At 42.8% G+C, this 21,576-nt stretch overlaps 1 long non-coding RNA gene across 1 annotated transcript in view; it reads left to right on the top strand.

Annotated features, from left to right (window-relative positions):
- LOC146072401 (uncharacterized) overlaps positions 1-13,507 on the top strand; it is a 57,634-nt gene extending 44,127 nt beyond the window's left edge. The window contains exon 4 of the long non-coding RNA XR_014473110.1: positions 13,377-13,507. This is a non-coding gene — a long non-coding RNA (uncharacterized LOC146072401). The remainder of the gene's footprint in view (positions 1-13,376) is intronic.
- Positions 13,508-21,576: the final 8,069 nt, after the last annotated feature.

Genomic DNA, 21,576 nt, shown 5'->3' with positions numbered 1-21,576 from the left:
ATAGAGAGATAGATAGAGAGATAGAGAGAGATAGAGAGATAGAGAGAGATAGAGAGAGATAGAGAGAGAGAGAGTGTCAGAGAGTGCTATATTTTGTGCTGCTGCAGTGTGATATAGTTATAGATAGAGAGAGAGAGATAGAGAGAGAGAGATAGATAGAGAGGCCTAGTGACAGAGTGCTATATTTTGTGCTGCTGCAGTGTGATAGTTATAGAGAGATAGAGAGAGATAGAGAGAGAGAGATAGTGTCAGAGAGTGCTATATTTTGTGCTGCTGCAGTGTGATATAGTTATAGATAGAGAGAGAGAGATAGAGAGAGAGAGATAGATAGAGAGGCCTAGTGACAGAGTGCTATATTTTGTGCTGCTGCAGTGTGATAGTTATAGAGAGATAGAGAGAGATAGAGAGAGAGAGATAGTGACAGATTGTGCTATATATTTTTTATATAACTGACTGCTGCCCCCTCCTTTTGTGCTGATCAGTATAAATTAACTGATCAGCAACTTTTTGGGGGCGCAGGTTTTTTTTTATATATAGATATACCTGTCAGTGCTGCTGCTGCAGTGTCATAGAGTGATAGATAGTGAGAGATAGAGAGATAGAGAGAGATAGTGACAGAGAGTGATAGAGAGTGCTAAATTTTGTGTCTGCTGCCCCCGCCTTTTGTGCTGATCACTATATCTGAGGTGATCAGCAACTTTTTTGGGGGTACAGAGTTTTTTTTTTTTTATATATACCTGTCAGTTGCACCAAAGGTTGTGCACCTGCTGCACCTCACTGGTAATCAGTGTCGCATCACTGATCACCTTTTTTTTTTGTGTGTGTGCTGTGGGGTCTTTTTTTAATTTTTTTTTTACACACACTGTGATTTTGTGGGTGTCCTGTGGCCGCTGTGCGCTGATCAGTGACGTACATCACTGATCATCTTTTTCGGCACAGGGTTGATCTTTTTTTTTTTTTTTTTTATCAAATTCCTGTTGCCTTTGAGCGCTGTTTAGTGACAGACGTTACTGACCAACATCTGTGCTCAATTTTTGGCGCAGGACCTTTTTTTTTTTTTTTAACCCCTTAAATTTTTTATTTTTAACCCCTTCATTTTTTTTTTTTTTATTGGTATAAAGTATTTTTTTTTTTCTGCACCACATACACACTACACACTACATACCCCCCGGATTGAAATAAAGTTTGTACCCCCCCCTACACTATACACGTGTTGAAACATTTCACTACCAGTAACACAAAAATAAAAATGGCATCCCAAATGTCCTCCCAAATGTCCTCCCAAATGTCCTCCCAGTCATCCAGGAGAATGTATTCAGTGGAGGAGGCATATGCCATGCTTGCTTCTGACTCTGACACAGCCAGTGATGCAAGCGGGGAATTTGAAGGATTCGCCTTAAGCTCCTCTTCCTCCTCTGGTGATGAGGGACCCCCTCAAAGACGCCCCCGTAGAGCAGCTGAGACCCCCCCCCCCAATAATTGATCTCGTATGGACCCCACCACCAGACAATTTTGAGCCCCAGGTTCCTGAGTTTTTGGCCATGCCAGGAATCCAATTTGATTCCACAGGTCTCAGAGAAATTGACTTTTTCAAATTATTTTTCTCTGATGATTTTATAAATTTAATGGTGGACCAAACTAATTTATATGCCCAGCAGTTTATTGCTCAAAACCCCACGTCATCATTTGCTAGGTGGACCCCTGTAGATGCAGTAGAGATGATGACGTTTTGGGGTCTGGTGTTTCATATGGGCATAGTAAAAAAGCCAGAAATTAGGCAATATTGGAGTACAGATGTTCTGTACAGTACTCCATTTTACCGTATGGCCATGACCCGGACTCGATTTGAGACAATTCTTAAATTTATACATTACACCGATAATGCACAGTGCCCACCCAGAGATGATCCCACCTTTGACCGGCTATTCAAAGTCAGGCCGGTCATTGATCATTTCAGTGCCAAATTTGAAGAGGTGTACATCCCTGAAAAATTTATTTGTATCGACGAGTCCCTTATACATTTTAAAGGAAGGGTTAAATTCCGCCAGTACCTTCCCAGTAAGAGGGCAAGGTATGGCATAAAAATGTATAAACTGTGTGAATGCACCTCAGGGTACACCCACAGGTTTAGGGTTTATGAAGGGAAGGATTCAAGAATTGAACCGCCAGAATGCCCCCCCTCCCTCGTAGGTGTTAGTGGGAAAATTGTCTGGGATTTAGTGCACCCCTTCCTGGATAAAGGTTATCACCTCTATGTGGATAACTTTTACACCAGCATCCCCCTGTTTAAGGCCCTTGGTTCAAGAGGTACAGCAGCTTGCGGTACTGTGCGCAAGAACCAAAGAGGCCTCCCAAAAACGCACATTGCCCAAGTAATGAGAAGGGGTGAAAGCAGGGGAATATGCAACGAAAATATGTTGTTGGTCAAATATAAGGACAAGAGGGATGTCCTTATACTGACAACAATTCACGGAGACAGTACCACCTCCGTCCCTGTACGAGGTACCAGTACCCACACCTCCAAACCTAATTGTATCCTGGATTACAATAGGTACATGGGCGGAGTGGATCTTTCAGATCAGGTACTGAAGCCGTACAGTGCCCTGCGGAAAACAAAAATCTGGTACAAGAAGGTGGCCGTGTATATCATCCAGATGGCACTGTATAACGCTTACGTGCTATTCCGTTCTACCGGCCAGAGGGGGACATTTATGCACTTTCAAGAGGAAGTCATAAAGGGCCTAATATTTGGGAACCAGCAGGCAGAGGGCCCCAGTACTTCTAGTACTGGCCCCCGTATTGTACCAGGGCAGCATTTTCCTGATGAAATCCCCTCCACTGGAAAAAAGGGCAGGACACAAAAAAGGTGCAAAGTTTGCTATAAAAAGGGAATAAGAAAGCAAACTATTTTCCAGTGTGACACTTGCCCCGACAAACCCGGCCTATGTATAAAGGAGTGTTTTAAAATATACCACACATCTATGGAATATTAGGTTCATAATTTCACCGTGCTTCGGGGGTCTTGCTAATGCCACATAGCACCCACCATTCATTCCACCAGAATCTGAGCCGCAAAATCCAAAAATCACTCCTTCCCTTCTGAGTCCTGCCATGCACCCAACTGGTATTTTTTGGTCACATGTGAGGCATTGCCGTACTCGGGAGAAATTGGGGCACAGATTTTGGGGTGCTTTGTCTCCTTCATTCCTTGTGAAAATGAAAAATTTTGAGCCAGAACTGCATTTTTGTGTAAAAAAATGTAATTTTTCATGTTCACTGCCCACTTGTATCAAAATTGGTGAAACCCCTGGGGGTTTGAAATGTACACTATACCCCTAGATGAATTCCCTGAGGGGTGTAGTTTGCAAAATGGGGTCACTTGTGGGGGGGTTCCACTGTATTGGTGCTTTGGGGGTCTTGCTAATGCGACATAGCACCCACCATCATTCCACCAGAATTTGTGCTGCAAAATCCAAATATCACTCCTTCCCTTCTGAGTCCTGCCACTTTTTGGTCACACATGAGGCATTGCCGTACTCGGGAGAAATTGGGGCACAGATTTTGGGGTGCTTTGTCTCCTTCATTCCTTCTGAAAATGAAAAATTTTGAGCCAGAACTGCATTTTTGTGTAAAAAAATGTAATTTTTCATTTTCACTGCCCACTTGTATCAAAATTGGTGAAACCCCTGGGGGTTTGAAATGTACACTATACCCCTAGATGAATTCCCTGAGGGGTGTAGTTTGCAAAATGGGGTGACTTGTGGGGGGGTTCCACTGTATTGGTGCAACATAGCACCCACCATTCATTCCACCAGAATCTGTGCTGCAAAATCCAAAAATCACTCCTTCCCTTCTGAGTCCTGCCATGCACCCAACTGGTATTTTTTGGTCACATGTGAGGCATTGCCGTACTCGGGAGAAATTGGGGCACAGATTTTGGGGTGCTTTTTCTCCTTCATACCTTCTGAAAATGAAAAATTTTGAGCCAGAACTGCATTTTTGTGTAAAAAATGTAATTTTTCTTTTTCACTGCCCACTTGTATCAAAATTGGTGAAACCCCTGGGGGTTTTAAATGTACACTATACCCCTAGATGAATTCCCTGAGGGGTGTAGTTTGCAAAATGGGGTCACTTGTGGGGGGGTTCCACTGTATTGGTGCTTGGGGGGTCTTGCTAATGCGACATAGCACCCACCAAAATTCCACCAGAATCTGAGCTGCAAAATCCAAAAATCACTCCTTCCCTTTTGAGTCCTGCCATGCACCCAACTGGTATTTTTTGGTCACATGTGAGGCATTGCCGTACTCGGGAGAAATTGGGGCACAGATTTTGGGGTGCTTTTTCTCCTTCATACCTTCTAAAAATGAAAAATTTTGAGCCAGAACTGCATTTTTGTGTAAAAAATGTAATTTTTCATGTTCACTGCCCACTTGTATCAAAATTGGTGAAACCCCTGGGGGTTTGAAATGTACACTATACCCCTAGATGAATTCCCTGAGGGGTGTAGTTTGCAAAATGGGGTCACTTGTGGGGGGGTTCCACTGTATTGGTGCTTGGGGGGTCTTGCTAATGCAACATAGCACCCACCAAAATTCCACCAGAATCTGAGCTGCAAAATCCAAAAATCACTCCTTCCCTTCTGAGTCCTGCCATGCACCCAACTGGTATTTTTTGGTCACATGTGAGGCATTGCCGTACTCGGGAGAAATTGGGGCACAGATTTTGGGGTGCTTTGTCTCCTTCATACCTTCTGAAAATGAAAAATTTTGAGCCAGAACTGCATTTTTGTGTAAAAAAATGTAATTTTTCATTTTCACTGCCCACTTGTATCAAAATTGGTGAAACCCCTGGGGGTTTGAAATGTACACTATACCCCTAGATGAATTCCCTGAGGGGTGTACTTTGCAAAATGGGGTGACTTGTGGGGGGGTTCCACTGTATTGGTGCAACATAGCACCCACCATTCATTCCACCAAAATCTGTGCTGCAAAATCCAAAAATCACTCCTTCCGTTCTGAGTCCTGCCATGCACCCAACTGGTATTTTTTGGTCACATGTGAGGCATTGCCGTACTCGGGAGAAATTGGGGCACAGATTTTGGGGTGCTTTTTCTCCTTCATACCTTCTGAAAATGAAAAATTTTGAGCCAGAACTGCATTTTTGTGTAAAAAAATGTAATTTTTCATTTTCACTGCCCACTTGTATCAAAATTGGTGAAACCCCTGGGGGTTTGAAATGTACACTATACCCCTAGATGAATTCCCTGAGGGGTGTAGTTTTCAAAATGGGGTGACTTGTGGGGGGGGTTCCACTGTATTGGTGCTTGGGGGGTCTTGCTAATGCGACATAGCACCCACCAAATTCCACCAGAATCTGAGCTGCAAAATCCAAAAATCACTCCTTCCGTTCTGAGTCCTGCCATGCACCCAACTGGTATTTTTTGGTCACATGTGAGGCATTGCCGTACTCGGGAGAAATTGGGGCACAGATTTTGGGGTGCTTTTTCTCCTTCATACCTTCTGAAAATGAAAAATTTCGAGCCAGAACTGCATTTTTGTGTAAAAAATGTAATTTTTCATTTTCACTGCCCACTTGTATCAAAATTGGTGAAACCCCTGGGGGTTTGAAATGTACACTATACCCCTAGATGAATTCCCTGAGGGGTGTAGTTTTCAAAATGGGGTGACTTGTGGGGGGGTTCCACTGTATTGGTGCTTGGGGGGTCTTGCTAATGCGACATAGCACCCACCAAAATTCCACCAGAATCTGAGCCGCAAAATCCAAAAATCACTCCTTCCGTTCTGAGTCCTGCCATGCACCCAACTGGTATTTTTTGGTCACATGTGAGGCATTTCCGTACTCGGGAGAAATTGGGGCACATATTTTGGGGTGCTTTTTCTCCTTCATACCTTCTGAAAATGAAAAATTTTGAGCCAGAACTGCATTTTTGTGTAAAAAAATGTAATTTTTCATTTTCACTGCCCACTTGTATCAAAATTGGTGAAACCCCTGGGGGTTTGAAATGTACACTATACCCCTAGATGAATTCCCTGAGGGGTGTACTTTGCAAAATGGGGTGACTTGTGGGGGGGTTCCACTGTATTGGTGCAACATAGCACCCACCATTCATTCCACCAGAATCTGTGCTGCAAAATCCAAAAATCACTCCTTCCCTTCTGAGTCCTGCCATGCACCCAACTGGTATTTTTTGGTCACATGTGAGGCATTGCCGTACTCGGGAGAAATTGGGGCACAGATTTTGGGGTGCTTTTTCTCCTTCATACCTTCTGAAAATGAAAAATTTTGAGCCAGAACTGCATTTTTGTGTAAAAAAATGTAATTTTTCATTTTCACTGCCCACTTGTATCAAAATTGGTGAAACCCCTGGGGGTTTGAAATGTACACTATACCCCTAGATGAATTCCCTGAGGGGTGTAGTTTGCAAAATGGGGTGACTTGTGGGGGGGTTCCACTGTATTGGTGCTTGGGGGGTCTTGCTAATGCGACATAGCACCCACCAAAATTCCACCAGAATCTGAGCTGCAAAATCCAAAAATCACTCCTTCCCTTCTGAGTCCTGCCATGCACCCAACTGGTATTTTTTGGTCACATGTGAGGCATTGCCGTACTCGGGAGAAATTGGGGCACAGATTTTGGGGTGCTTTGTCTCCTTCATACCTTCTGAAAATGACAAATTTGGAGCCAGAACTGCATTTTTGTGTAAAAAAAATAATTTTTCATTTTCACTGCCCAGTTGTACCACAATTGGTGAAACCCCTGGGGGTTTGAAATGTACACTATACCCCTAGATGAATTCCCTGAGGGGTGTAGTTTGCAAAATGGGGTCACTTGTGGGGGGGTTCCTAACTTTTAGCATCTTATGGTGCCTTGAAACCTACATGGTGCCTAAAAAATAATCTCATAAAAAGGAGGCTCCAAAATCAAGTAGGTGCTCCTTCTATTATGAAGCCTGTGGTTTGGTCACCGTGCACACTAGGGCCACATATAGGATATTTATGAAAACAAAAGAATTGGGGGAATCAATTTTTAGTCACATTTCTCTAGTAAAATGTACTGTGTTCCTTATAAAAATGTATTAAAATTGCAAATCTGCAAAAAAAAAGAAATTTTGAAATTTCACCTACACTTTGTTTTAATTCCTGTGAAACACCTAAAGGGTTAACAAACTTCCAAAATGCTGTTTTGAATACTGTGAGGGGTGCAGTTTTTGAAATGGCATCATTTATGGGGGTGTCTCACATACAAGTCCCTCAAAGTCACATCAGAACTGAACTGGTCCCTAAAAAAATCAGTGTTTGAAATTTTCTTGAAAATTTGAGAATTTGCTATTCATATTGTAAGCCTCCTAGTGTCCCAAAAAATTAAAAGGAAGTTGAAATAATGATGTCAACATAAAGTAGACATATGGTCTATGTTAGTTATTCACTATTTTGAGTGGTAAGATTATTTGTCTCACAAGCAGAAAATTTAACATTTTGCAAATCGCTAAATTTTCCATTTTTTCACGATATTTTGGTATTTTTCACAAAAAAACACAGACTGTATCGACCCAAATTTACCACTAATTTGAAGTACAATGTGTCACGAAAAAACAATCTCAAAACCACTGGGATAAGTAAAAGCAAAAAAAAGTTATCCCCACTTAAGTGAGACATGTCAGATTTGAAAAAAAGGGCTCTGTCAGGAACGCAAAAACTGGCTCTGTCAGGAAGGGGTTAAAACACTTAAATGAGTGTATATATTTCTGAATTTGAACAATAGATTTCTCCAACCGGTATTTGTTAGTAAGCAATCAAATGTGCATTAGCCAAGAACTTGAGGCTTAATGTGCCACTTTCAACACAGTCTTTTTAGATGTTATTTATTTGCCCATATTTTTAAAGGCTTTTTATGCAAGGATGACGCTTAATTCAAACAGTCACGATAGAACCGTAGTGGGAAAAGCTTGTTCTGTGTGCTGTGTCAGATGTTTTACAGCAGACCTTCAATGAGGTTAGATGGTAATGGCTTTGTACTCCGGGCTACAGGTGCTGACAGTGGGGTTTTCTTAGATCAGGGAGACATATAGATAAATTGCGGTTGCTGCTTACAGAATAATGAGTGCAATATAATATTTGATTTTTCCTGCACTCAAAGGCTGTCCGTACTCACTCAGCTGGGGACGGACGCCTGTGGGAGCAGACTTACGGCCACGATGTTTCTCCTCACTGCATGCAGAAGTGTGGTATTCAGCATCCACCCGTCAGAGGTAAGTAACCAGCACCGTCGTGATGTTTGTAGAACAGCACCGGGACCAGGATGTTGTAAAGACACAGCCACACACGGTAGTTGGAGTCCACGTCCTTGCACAGGAAACAATGCCTGTCAGGGGGGCTTTCTTGACTAGTTTCTCCGACTCCCAACAATGTCGGTTTCTTCAGAAGATGCCCTTCCTCTCTCTAGGGGTCATTTTTAAAAGGCTAGTAGCCAATCAGACAGGTGTGTTTGTTGCAATCACCTGCAATCAATTTGTAATTACTTAATACACCTGTATTTAGTGTGTGGTTTGTAACTAAGGAATGGTTACAATTAGAAATACAAACAAACAATGTATTCATCATTATGGAAATGTTGCAATGGCAAATCTTATTATAACAAAGTAGCCCAATGAGTAGAATAAAAAGAGAGAGAGCAGTATATCTGTTGTGCTGATAACTGCGGGAATTGAACCCGACACGGTATGAGGTGTGCTACTCTTGCTTAGCGAGATGCGCCACCCGGCTAATGGAGAAAAAAATGGGATAAAATAGCATATATAATCCTATGTAAAGAGAAGGAGGAAAATTAGCTAACAAAGTGGCTTCTTCCAAAATAACTAAGTCCGTTAGTGATATACTGCTCTCTCTCTTTTTATTCTACTCATTGGGCTACTTTGTTATAATAAGATTTGCCAAATATTATATTGCACTCATTATTCTGTAAGCAGCAACCACAATTTATCTATATGTCTCCCTGATCTAAGAAAACCCCACTGTCAGCACCTGTAGCCCGGAGTACAAAGCCATTACCATCTAACCTCATTAAAGGTCTGCTGTAAAACATCTGACACAGCACACAGAACAAGCTTTTCCCACTACGGTTCTATCGTGACTGTTTGAATTAAGCGTCATCCTTGCATAAAAAGCCTTTAAAAATATGGGCAAATAAATAACATCTAAAAAGACTGTGTTGAAAGTGGCACATTAAGCCTCAAGTTCTTGGCTAATGCACATTTGATTGCTTACTAACAAATACCGGTTGGAGAAATCTATTGTTCAAATTCAGAAATATATACACTCATTTAAGTGTTTTAAAGTTGAGCTGGCCAGCCTAACAATTTATTGGATGTCCATGTCCTTCATTTAAACTGTATTTTATTTATATATATTTTTCTTGCTATTATTATATGTATAATGTATTAAATGTGTTTTAAGATGGCATACTAGCTTGTCTGCCTATTGATTAGGTGTGTGCTAATTATAAAGATCAAGATATTATATTAACAAAAAATAAAAAACATATTTTTTACCAGTAATTCCAGTGTCACAATTGCGCTCTTTATATATTCTTGTGATATTCTTTGAAAGTAATATTCTACCTGGGATGAAAACTCTCTTAAAAGAATGTTTTGCTTCCACCATTAAAAGCTTATAATGGCTGAAACCAGAACACATTTAGTAGATGGACGAGAAGGAAAGAACCAAGAATTCATGTTTGGCAGTAACACCAGGGGCAAATGCAGGATTTTCAGAAGGGGGTTTCCAGAGGGGCGGAGCAAAGCACGGAGATGGACACTTAGGTGATCCAGTATATGCCGGGTCAGTTAAAGTATTATAGATAGACCAAATGTATATAAATAATAATAATTAAAAAAAAAAAAATATATATATATATACACACACACACACACACACACACATATATATAAACATACATATATACACATACAGGGGCATCAACAGCAGTGTAGACCCCTGGGCATAGCAATGAATTGGGGCAGCTACCGATCCTCCAGCGGTAGGGGTGGGGGAAGCTTTGATGGTGGGAGATGGGGTGGGAGAAGGGGGCATTGGGCTGAATGAAGGGGCCCTGATACATAAATTCCAGGGTGGTAGAGGATGTTTAATATGCAGAGGAGGGGTGTATAGTGGAGTGCGCTTATTATTCATAATTTTCTGATGGGAGGACAGCTTGCTTGACTGCAGATATCTCCAGGTCCCAGAAATAGGTTTCTTAGATTGTAATGGAAAAACTAGAGAATCCCACCTACCAAATGGTATTGGGGACTAGGGGATCAGATTTCAGGAGGCAGAGCAATCTGCCAACGAGTATATAAAACTACATACCAGGTATGTGGAGCTGGAGCAGTAACCAGCAGCTGGAAGGCTGATATATCTGGTTCTGGACAGAGTAGAGACAAGCTACTAGTGTCTATCAAAGGGGGAGAGTCCCAGCTTTTGGAATATACCCTCAGAAAAACTCTAAATCAGACAGAACCTGAAATATCTGACTGGGAAGAGCAATTAACAGGCTTGGATGGGGACCACTGGTTTGAAGTCAGATATCTCCGGTTCTCAAGAGCCGATTTTTTAAATTCTTGTACCAATGGAAAGAGGGGACTCTCGGCTTTCAGCTGAGGGCACTTAGACTCCTGGGGAGGTTTCTGGGTACTCAGAAACCCCCCCTGCGTGCGCTACACTGAATATAACCATAGCCTCTATTCACTTTTGAAGTATTAAGAATATTGAATTGATTTTCACAGCATTTGATAATTAAAAAATATTCAATTTGAAATATAATTATGGCACAAGATCCACATTTGTCTCCTCTCAAAAAAAGATTTTTGAGTTTATTAGCAACTGTGAAACCCAAAAGTCATCATAAAGGCCCATATACACTGGGTGACTTAGAGCTAAAATTCGCTCTAAACATGTTTGAGCGGCATTTAGCTCAAAGCCGCCCAGTGTGTATGCCCACGGCGATGTGTGGTGAGCCCCGCTGTGCTCTGCACTATACAAAGCCCCCCCCCACCGTCGGTGCCGGGGGGGAGGACGGTGATAAATAACCAGCCAATCAGCTTCTTCCTGTCATTTTTCAAACTCAGATGGTAACATAGCAGGTAAGAGCTGATTGGCTGGCTGTTTATCACTCTCCATTTTATCACTTTTCAAAGCTTGATACATCTGTATATCTACTGAGTAACAATGCTCATGCACAGCAGTACACATCCAATTTAACACCCTGCTCATATCGTAGGCATTGCTTTCCCAATTTTCTGTCCTTTTGGTAGGCAAGTACACTATGTCCTAATTTGATCCAGAGTTTCCCATTATAAATACTGGCTAGTTTAGTTTTGTTACAATGTTTGCCTCTAAGCACTGTGACCTCAGTGCTGCATTACCATTATCTATCTATATGGAGTTCTCCCCTTGTTTGTGTGGGTTTTTCCCAGGTGTTCTAGTTTCTTCTCATTTCCCAAAATTAGGTTAATTAGGTTCATTGGAATCTGACAACAAAAAAAACATAGTATGTGTATGTATATGTTAGCCACGGGTTCTCAATGTCGGTCCTGAGGACCCCACACAGTGCATGTTTTGCAGAATCATAAGCATACTTCCCAACATGACCCTCTCCAGGAGGGACAGAATACTCTATTCCTGGACTTCCCACTTAATTAATGATTGATATCACCTGTGTTGAATCTCCTTTCTTATCTAATCAATTCACGTGTTCAAAACAGGTAATGGTAATCATACAAGGGAAGTCAAGAGCATTGTGTCCCTCCTGGAGAGGGATATGTTGGGAGGTATGTCATAAGTGAAATAATTAGCTCCACCTGTGGATCTTTTAAAATGTGTCAGTCAGTAATGAGTGCACCTGTCGGATGACCTGGAAAACTTGAACTGTGTGGGGTTCTGAGATCCAAGTTTAAGAACCACAGCATTAGGCAACATACCTTCCAACATGACCCCCTCCAGGAGGGACACACTGCTCTGTTCCTGGACTTCCCTCTTAATGTATGATTGCCATCACCTGTTCTAAACAGGTTAATGGATAAGAAAGGTGTTTCCACACAGGTGATGGCAATCATGAATGTATAGGGAAGTACAGGAACAGAGAATTGTGTCCCTCCTGGAGGAGGTCATTTTGGGAGGTATGAGGCAATGTAGACTGTTGACAAATAACATATATAGGTTTATTTACTAAGATGGGGGTTCTATTGGAGGTGGGATGTTGTTATAGGCAACCAATCTATTATCTTCTAGAAGGTGAAAAGTAAGTAAGAGGTAGAGAAGAAGATTCTCTACACTAAAAATGCAATAAAAACCCGTTATCGCTCTAAGCCTCACCCACCAGGTTACCGCGATGGGGGGCACCGCCAGAAAAATCTGGCGATGCCCCATAGAAGCCTACCCCCCTCACCTGTGTCCGGGCAGCACAGATATGTACTGCCCGGACTTGTGACCTCCTCCTCCCTGCAGTGTACATCCTCTTCCCGGGAGCAGGGAGGAGGAGAGCCAGCCCCCCCTGCAGCAGCAGCACCCAGGCTGGGTAAGAGAGGGAGGGGGGAACCGTTGGGACCCGCTGCTCATCGCCGGGTCACCGCTACAGACAGCTCGGTACTTGTGTATTATAGCGGCGCCCATCGCATCGCATACCATAAGGCATGCGATGGTATGCGATGCAACGCGATATCGCGCGATATTGTACAATGTCATACAATTTTAAAATTGTATGACATTGTGTATGGCATACAATGCCATACAATGCGATGCGATGCAATTAAAAATTGTATAAGCACGCTAATGGGTGCTTACAATGTTAAATGCACCCCCACGCCACCCCCCCACTATAAACGTGAACCCGAAGCGTGGCGAGCGCTCCGAGCCCGCGAGGGGCGGCGGTACGTGTCCTCCGACCTTTTCATACCCCCACTATCCACGTCGGCGTGGAGTTGAGAATAGAAAGTGTGGCGAGCGCACCGAGCCACCGAGCCCGAAGCGTGGCGAGCGGACACCGATACCTTCACAGGTATCGGCGTCCCCTCGCGGGCTTTACAGGTATCGGCGTCCCCTCGCGGGCTTCACAGGTATCCGCGTCCGCTCGCCACGCTTCGGAATATATATATATAGCAGAGTATGTCTAGCAATTAAGGGTTAAGAATTGTTAATGTTGGCAGAGACTGCACATTTTCCATGACAGTGCAGATGGTTTTGTGGCACCAGGGTTTTTATGTTGTTATTTTTGCTACTGGCATCTAAGGGAACAACGTGTACAAGACAGAAATTAAAACTTTCCGAGAAAAATCACAGGACTCCATTTATATTTTGTTTCAGATTAGAGGACTCTGATGTTCTAAACAAAGAATGTTATTCATACATTGTCTGTGACACTGGTGTCTATTCATGAAGCAGTGAAAAGAGTGGAGAAGAGGCCAGTGGAGAAGTTGCCCATGACGACCAATCAACTTTGTAGTAAGCTATAGCAAGTGCATTCTATAAAGAAAAAAGCAGACCAGAAAGAAAAACACAAAAGTCTGGCAACCAGTGTAATGATGTGTACACAACATGTGTACAGATCTGCACTATATAGTCAAAATTGTATGCCATCACATGCATGCCGTGCGATGCGATGTTATCGGGGATCGCATCGCATGGCACACCTCACCGTGTGTAAACACCATGGGCGAAATGTAATAGGGTGGGATTTTTTAGACATGTGCGATTTTTGGTCAAAAAACGGCGGAAATCGCACTTTTTCCGAAAATCGCACATTTAATAGGTTGAAAATCGCGGTAAAAATCTCACTTTTTACCGCGAAATCGCACTTTTGAAAGTGGCGATTTTTAGTCACATTTCAAATCGCATCCAGATGTTTTCCCATTATAAAGTATACAACTCGCAAATGTAATAGGGTGCGATTTTTGGTAAATGTTACCAAAAATCGCAAAAAAAATAGACCAGGTTCTGACAGGCGAATTTGACAGAACCATGCACAGATCATTGAGATGTGTGCATGGTCCTGTTAATAAAAATGTGTAAAAGTGTTTTTATTTTTTTGAGATTTAATATTTTTATTTTCCATTATAAAAAACATAACATCCGATATTATTTACAGGTTAAAGTGCTTTTGCTTACATTTCATATTTTTACATATATTTGCAGTTCGCATTACATTTCATTCTGTTGTTTTTACATACTTTATACCTGTTTTGATTTATTTTCTTATTTGCTATGTTTGACAAATACAACACACTTACATTACATTAGACACGCCACATAACTTGACAAAAAAAAAAAGAAAAATGAAGAAACAGAGAGAAAAAAAAAAAAAAAAGGAATAATACTAAAAAACATATATGAAGACTAAGCTTGATGGTTCAGCGGTGTCCCACCTGACACCTGTCCTGCTGACTATTTTATATTGTATACATTATATATAACATAGTTGATTATCTCTTTTTGCACGTGCACCTGCGGTTTCATTTCCGGTTATTCTAGCAACACTTTCTTGCTTTTATTTTATATTACTAATGTGATTATTTATTTATATATATTCCCCCCCCCCTACTTTACATGTGCAATTCTATTTATCTGTTTATTTACACTCTTCTATCTTATTTTTGTTGTGCTACTTATTTGTGTGTTTACCTTTCATTGTGTTTACTACACTACGACCTGCTTATGTCTATCTATTTACAAGTGAATTAGGAATTCTCTAGTGTGTGTCCAGAATTATGCCATCTGTGCCAAATTTTCATATACTTATCATTCTTTGCCCTACCCATATAAATGTATTTCTCGTGTAAAACTGTGTGATTAACTAATGGTATGAATGCTGCGAAATCCGGACCATCCTTCGCAAGCCATGATCTAGCTATTAATAACTTGGCCAGTGCGCATATGCTAGTTATATATATTGTATCACATTTGTTTTTTGTTTCTACTGGGCAGATGTTTAGAACACAACATTTAGGGGTTAGTATATTAACAGGTATTCCTGTGTTTATCAGTAACTGTTTCACTTTGTCCCAAAATATTACCAGGATTGGACATTCCCACACCAAGTGCCAAAAGGTCCCGGGCATACTTTTACACTTGGGGCATATTGGTGATGTTCTTCCCCCCATTTTCACCAACCTTGTCGTGGATAGATAGGACCTGTGCAAAATGTACAACTGCACTTGTTGCACTCTTATTGAGTTGGTAGCTATCTGTATTGAAGCCATTGCCTTTTCCCACTCGTCTCCCGTCATGGGGCCGATGTCTACTGCCCATTTTTGGCTAAGCTTACTTAACCCGTCCTCACCTTTTGATTCCTGCAGTATATTGTACAGCCTTGAGACCCATTTTCTTTTCCCCACTCCCATCAGGGCTTTCTTTATAGGGGATATCGAGAGCAATGGTGTTGTATTAATAAATTGGGCCACAAGTGCTGTTCGCAACTGCAGAAATCTAAAGAAGTGTGCTCTAGGGAGTTTAAATTCATCAGCCAGCTGCATGAAAGATTTTAACCCATCAGGTCCATACAACTGACCCATGGATTCAATCCCATATTGGCCCCATATCTTTTCTATCTGTAGTTCTTTCAGTTCTTTAAAGCGTTTATAGTCTGCTATGGGGTGATCAGCTTCGATGCCTGAGAATTTACTTATAGTTCTAGCTTCTCTCCATACCTTCACAGCCTGTACTACAAGTGGTGGGTCTTCCTTAGAGATATTATTCTTTAGTAAATAATGCATTGGTGTACAGTTTGTGTTTTTTTGACCTACTAGCAATTTAATTATGGAATTATTCGCGTCATCCTTAACCCACTCTCTGAGGTGCATTAACTGACCTGCTATGTAGTACATCCTGAAGTCGGGGAGACCCACCCCACCCTGCCCCTTTTTTCTCATTAGTGTGTTTATCTGAATTTTAGCCCTTTTATTGTTCCATATAAATGAGGATATTAAACTATTTATTTTTTGGAACAATGATACTGGCAAATAAACCGGTGCCTGCTGCAGAACATACAAAAATTTGGGTAGTACAATAGTTTTTATTAGATTGACCCTGCCCGTCGTGGTAATTAAAAGTTTGCTCCATGTTTTGAGTTTTACCGTAAGTTCTTCCACTAATGGTTGTATGTTCAATTGTACAAATTCAAATGGATCTCTTGACACCCAAATACCTAGGTACTTAAATGTCTCGGTCCATTTTACCAGCATTGTAGCTCTGGGAGTGGATTCTTCCTGCTCATTCAGGGCTAGGATACTGGATTTACTCAAATTCACTTCGAATCCTGAGAAGCTACCATGTGTTTTAATCAAATGCAACACATGTGGAGCAGATTTTATATAGTCAGACAAAAATATTAACAAATCGTCCGCGTATAACGCGACCGTGTCATTTACCTGCCCAGCCCTAAATCCAATAATATCTGGGTGCGCTCTTATTGCACAGGCCAGTGGCTCAATGGCTAATGAGAATAAACTTGGCGACAGGGGGCAGCCCTGCCTTGTTCCCCTAGATAGGGGGATGGCAGTAGATGTCCAGCCATTCACCGAAATTCTAGCTGATGGGTTTGAATATAATAGCCGAACCCACTTCAGATAATTTGGTCCAAACCCAAATGCTCTCATTACAGCCCATAGATATTCCCACTCTACTGCATCGAATGCTTTAATAGCGTCGAGTGACATTATTGCTGGATTGCTCTCCCCTTCCCGAGTTATTTGTATATGCCTGAATACTTTTCTTATATTGATAGAGGTCGACTTGCCAGGCATAAAACCCGTTTGGTTGGGGTGTATGATTTTTTCTATATGCTTATTCAGCCTTGTTACCATTATTTTTGCCAGTATCTTGGCCTCTGATGGAAGCAAAGATATTGGCCTATAGGCTTCAAGGTCTCTAGGGTCCTTGCCTGGTTTAAGTAAAAGAATGATTTTAGCCTCCATCATAGATTCAGGACAGACACCCACCTCAAAACAGGATGTGAACATTTCCAGCAATAATGGGGCAAATATCTCGATGTATTTTTTATATATATCAATGGGGATTCCATCGAGACCGGGGGCTTTGCCCCCGGGTAGAGTTTTAATAGCCTGTATGATCTCTTCCAATCTTATAGGGCCTTCCAAATCTAGGCTGTCTTCTGCTGTTAAAGACGGAAGATCTAATTTATTAATGTATTCTTGTACTTGGAGTACATTATGTGGTGATCTTGATTCATAGAGGGACCTAAAGTAATCCCTAAAGGTTGCTCCTATGTCTGCTGTTTTACTTTGAATTATCCCATGTACATTCATTATTTTGGGTATGGAATTTGTAGGTTTATCGGCATGGACTAGGTATGCTACTGTAGGTAGCTACCTGATTTATCAGAGTTTGCATAGAAATATTGTGAGCTATACTTCATTGCTTTTATATTTTCTGCTTTGATGTATTCTAGCCACCTTTCTTTAGCATTATCCCAATCTGTTTTGGCCTCTGCTGTTTTTACCGCCAGATATTTAATTTCACTTAAATTACACTCCTTCTCTAGCTCTAATATTCTCTGCCTACCTGCCCTTTTAATCTCCCCCGTTTTTTTTTTAAGTGAGCCTCTGATATATGCCTTAAAGGCGTCCCAAATTATAGCTTCCGATGTAGATCCTCTATTTGTTGCCCAAAACTCTACCCACTGATCTGTTAGAGCCCTCGTGTCGCCCATGCTTGCCAGCCAGGATGCATTGAATTTCCAGAATGTACACCCCCTGTCAGTGGATTCTGCTAACTCAATTACTAATGGGGAATGGTCAGAGATACCCCTTGTTTTATATACTACTTCCGTTACCTGAGGAAGCAATTTTCTAGATAGCAGGACTAAGTCAATTCTTGAGAATGCTGTGTAGGATGCCGAAAAGCAGGAAAATTGAATTAGCTCTGGGTTTCTTTCCCTCCACTGGTCTACCCAACCCATATCTTTGATAAAGTTCCCAAAGCTTTTACTTCCACTATTGCCACTTCTACTTCCCTGCTCCTTTTTCCATCTATCCAACCTGGGATCTATTACATTATTAAAATCACCTAAACAGATAACAGGAATATCCGGCGAAATTGCAACAAAGTCTGCTACTTTTACCAGGGTATCAAAGGAAAAAGGAGGGGGAATATACACCGCAAGAAGGTGGACATGTAGGGCATTGATAATACATTCTAAAAAAATATACCTTCCACCTGGGTCGATTTTGACCCTGTTACAGACAAAGGTTACAGTTTTTTTGATGAGTATCGATACACCCCGTGCTGACGATGTGAAAGGAGCGTGGTATACATGGCCCACCCAGGCCTTTTTGAGAGTTTGTAATTTGGCTCCCATCAAATGGGTTTCTGTTAAACAGACTATTTCAGCGCCACTTTGCTTTATCTGCCTCAGAACCAGTGAACGCTTTATTTTATCGTTCAGCCCCCTGGTGTTCCAGTTTAAAATGCGAACCATTGATTAATCATAAATGCTATCTTTAATGTATACCGAGCTCCTAACACCTCACTCCGCAGGACTTCATTTAATGTCATGTTCAAACACCGCTTCGTCTTCTCGACTAACAATACATTTACTACATCACAAATACATTTACACACAACACCCCCCCCTCCCCCACCCTGTATGATCTAATCCCATAGACATACCTATAACCCTAGAAAAAGAAAAGAGAGAAGAAAATAAACCAAAAAAAAAAAACCCACTATTGACTCTTCGCTAATTACTTAACCCCTAGGGCAATTAACTGCTAGCCACAGAAAAAAAACGAGCTCCCTCCCCCCTCCCCATGCCCGCACTGCCTCTTTAGCTATTATTTGTCTACACATTGTAGTTTAGTTTCCCCCGCCCCCCTCCGCAGCCCCTAGCCGGACTATTTTACACATTTTAAAAATTTTCCCCTTTACTACCTTTTTTTTTTTTTTTTAATTAATCTTTATATATATTTTTTCCTTTTATTTAACCACACTTTCCTATTCGGACAATATAACCAATAGCAATAACTGTACTACATTGACATATTTACACATTCATTTAGCTAACACTTGTTTACTCCCAGGGTAAAACTCATCCAGCCAATTGGCTACTTCCCCGGGTGTGAAAAAGAATTTGGTGCTGCCATCCACCGCAATTCTTAGTTTAGAAGGCTATAGCATAGAGTAACTCAGGTTCAGATCTCTTAGCCTCATTTTTATATCCTTATTTTACCCGCTCTTTCTGGACATCTAACGGGAAGTCCGGATATGTAGCAATTTTCTTGCCATTGTACATAAGATCAGTTCTGTCACGAGCCATCCTCAAAATACAGTCCCGGTCCTTGAAATTAAGAATTTTAGCAATTAGAACACGAGAAGGGCCCCCGGGTACTGGAGGACGTCCAGGTATACGGTGGGCACGCTCTACTGCGAACTGAGCCGAGAATGCCTCTCTGCCAAACGCTTGGATCAACCAGGTCTCCAGAAATTTCTCTGGTTCTTTTCCTTCGGCCCGCTCCTCAAAACCAATAAACCGTATATTATTGCGTCGGAGTCTCCCCTCCATGTCTGACACTTTTTGACGCATATCTGTGAATTGGCCCGATATCAATTTTACCTGGACTTGCAAGGGGGCAACAGTGTCTTCTAATAATGACACCCGATTCTCAACCTCGGTTACCCTTTCCCGTGTCTTCTGGGCATCATTCCTAAGAAGCATTATGTCCGATTGGACTTTATTAAGCTGTTCCATGAGTCTAGATTCACAGTTATTTACAGCTTCTAAGACTTGCTGTAGCGTAACTTCTGGGGTTTGTTGTATATTGCTGCTTTTAACTGGGGTTGTCATGGGGGTATTGGATTGGGAGCTGCTTCCCGACTGGACTTGGGTGCGGGCATATTTCTCCAATTTGGCTGCCGCTTTTTGACCTGCTTTACTCATTTTACACAGTATACTGGGACCTCACTGGTCTGTCTCTGTACCACTGTGAGAAACCCCTTCTTCAACTGGCACCGTAATACAGTATATGTAAAGAAAAAGCGAAGTTACTCACTGCTGGTTTGGGACTTTTCTGCTTTAGCTTCTGCTGTATATTCCACTTTTAGAGTGTAGCTGCTGGTCCTCCGTGGAGACTTTTACTTTTTAGGCTGGCTTTTTATGACACCCGGATCCACATGCACCTTGCTGCCTTCACCTGGCTGTATTTTCCACCGCCGATACGTTTGTGAGTCAAACTCTGTACTCACTAGACAGTCTGCTGCTGTTAACTCCCGGCGTCTGCCTCTCACACAGGCATCCGGGCAGCGGGGGAAATTGCCTTATTGTGGCCGGCAGCACACGGGGGTCCCACCTGGGAAATAATGTTCCAGCCACTTATAGCACAATGTACCTGTGCTTCTCTGCCGGGAGGCCCGCACTCTTGCCTGGCGATCGCCTCACACCCGACCGCCGTATTTAGGCTCAGCTTGGCCTGTAGCTCACAGCCGGGTAGTCCGCACTCTTGCCCAGCGGTCGTCTCACACCCGGCCGCCGTATGCCCGGCTGCGGCGTCCCCGGACTGTGACGTCAGACGCCTTCCTTCTGCACGAGCTGATGCTTCGCGCCTCGCCGTCACACGCCGCTCTCGCCACTGGGGTCCAACAGACTACACTGCCCGGCACCTCCACTCCAAGTATGTCAGCCCGCAACCGGCTTCTCCACTGCCGATAGGAAAGGGGTCTTTGTCCGGCTAACTATGCTGCACGTGGGTATGGGAGAGCACACATTTTTCGTGCAGCCGGCATGGGGAGGCTAGAGCACGCTCACCTACACTCCCACCGCCGTGGCCACGCCCCCCAAAAGTGTTTTTATTAAAAAAAAACGGCGTGGGGTCCCCCCTCCTAAGCATAACCAGCCCCGGGCTCAATGAGCCGGTCCTGGTTCCAAAAATATGGGGGACAAAAAATCTGGGGGTCCCCCGTATTTTGAAACCAGCACCGGGCTCCAACAGCCCGCGGTGTCATGCCACAACCGGGGGACACTTTTTACACAAGGTCCCCCGGCCGTACCATGAGCACCGTGGCTGGTCAGCCTTGGACGGGGTACCTGGAGGAGTGGGGACCCCCCCAATAAAGGGGTCCCCCCCCAGGCTTCACCCGTCCAGGGCTGAAGCCCGGGGCTGTCACCGGCGTCCGTGGCCAGTGGACGCCGGCCTGATAGGGTTAAATCGATCATACGTTACATTGCTTTATACCGGAGAACTACAAGTGCCAGCAGACCTCCCCCGCATGCTGGGACTTGGAGAACCACAAGTCCCAGCATGCGGGGCATTAATGGGCCCGCTGGGACTTGTAGTCCACCTGTAAAAAGAATGTTTATAAAAAACACACACACAGAGAAGTAAAAGTTTATTACACACACATCCACACACCTCACTTTTACACCAGCGTTACTTACCATTCCTGGATCCAGCGCTGGTCTGGCTGCTTCACAGCCGGCTCCCCCCGCACTGACAGGCAGCGGGGAGAACCGGCTTTCTCCGTTGCCTCTAACAGCTTCTGTAGCGCTGTCCGAGTG

The sequence above is a fragment of the Crinia signifera genome, chromosome 4 (genome assembly GCF_055691185.1).
Source record: "Crinia signifera chromosome 4, ASM5569118v1, whole genome shotgun sequence".
NCBI lineage: Eukaryota > Metazoa > Chordata > Amphibia > Anura > Myobatrachidae > Crinia > Crinia signifera.
This window is presented reverse-complemented; position numbering and strand designations above follow the sequence as displayed.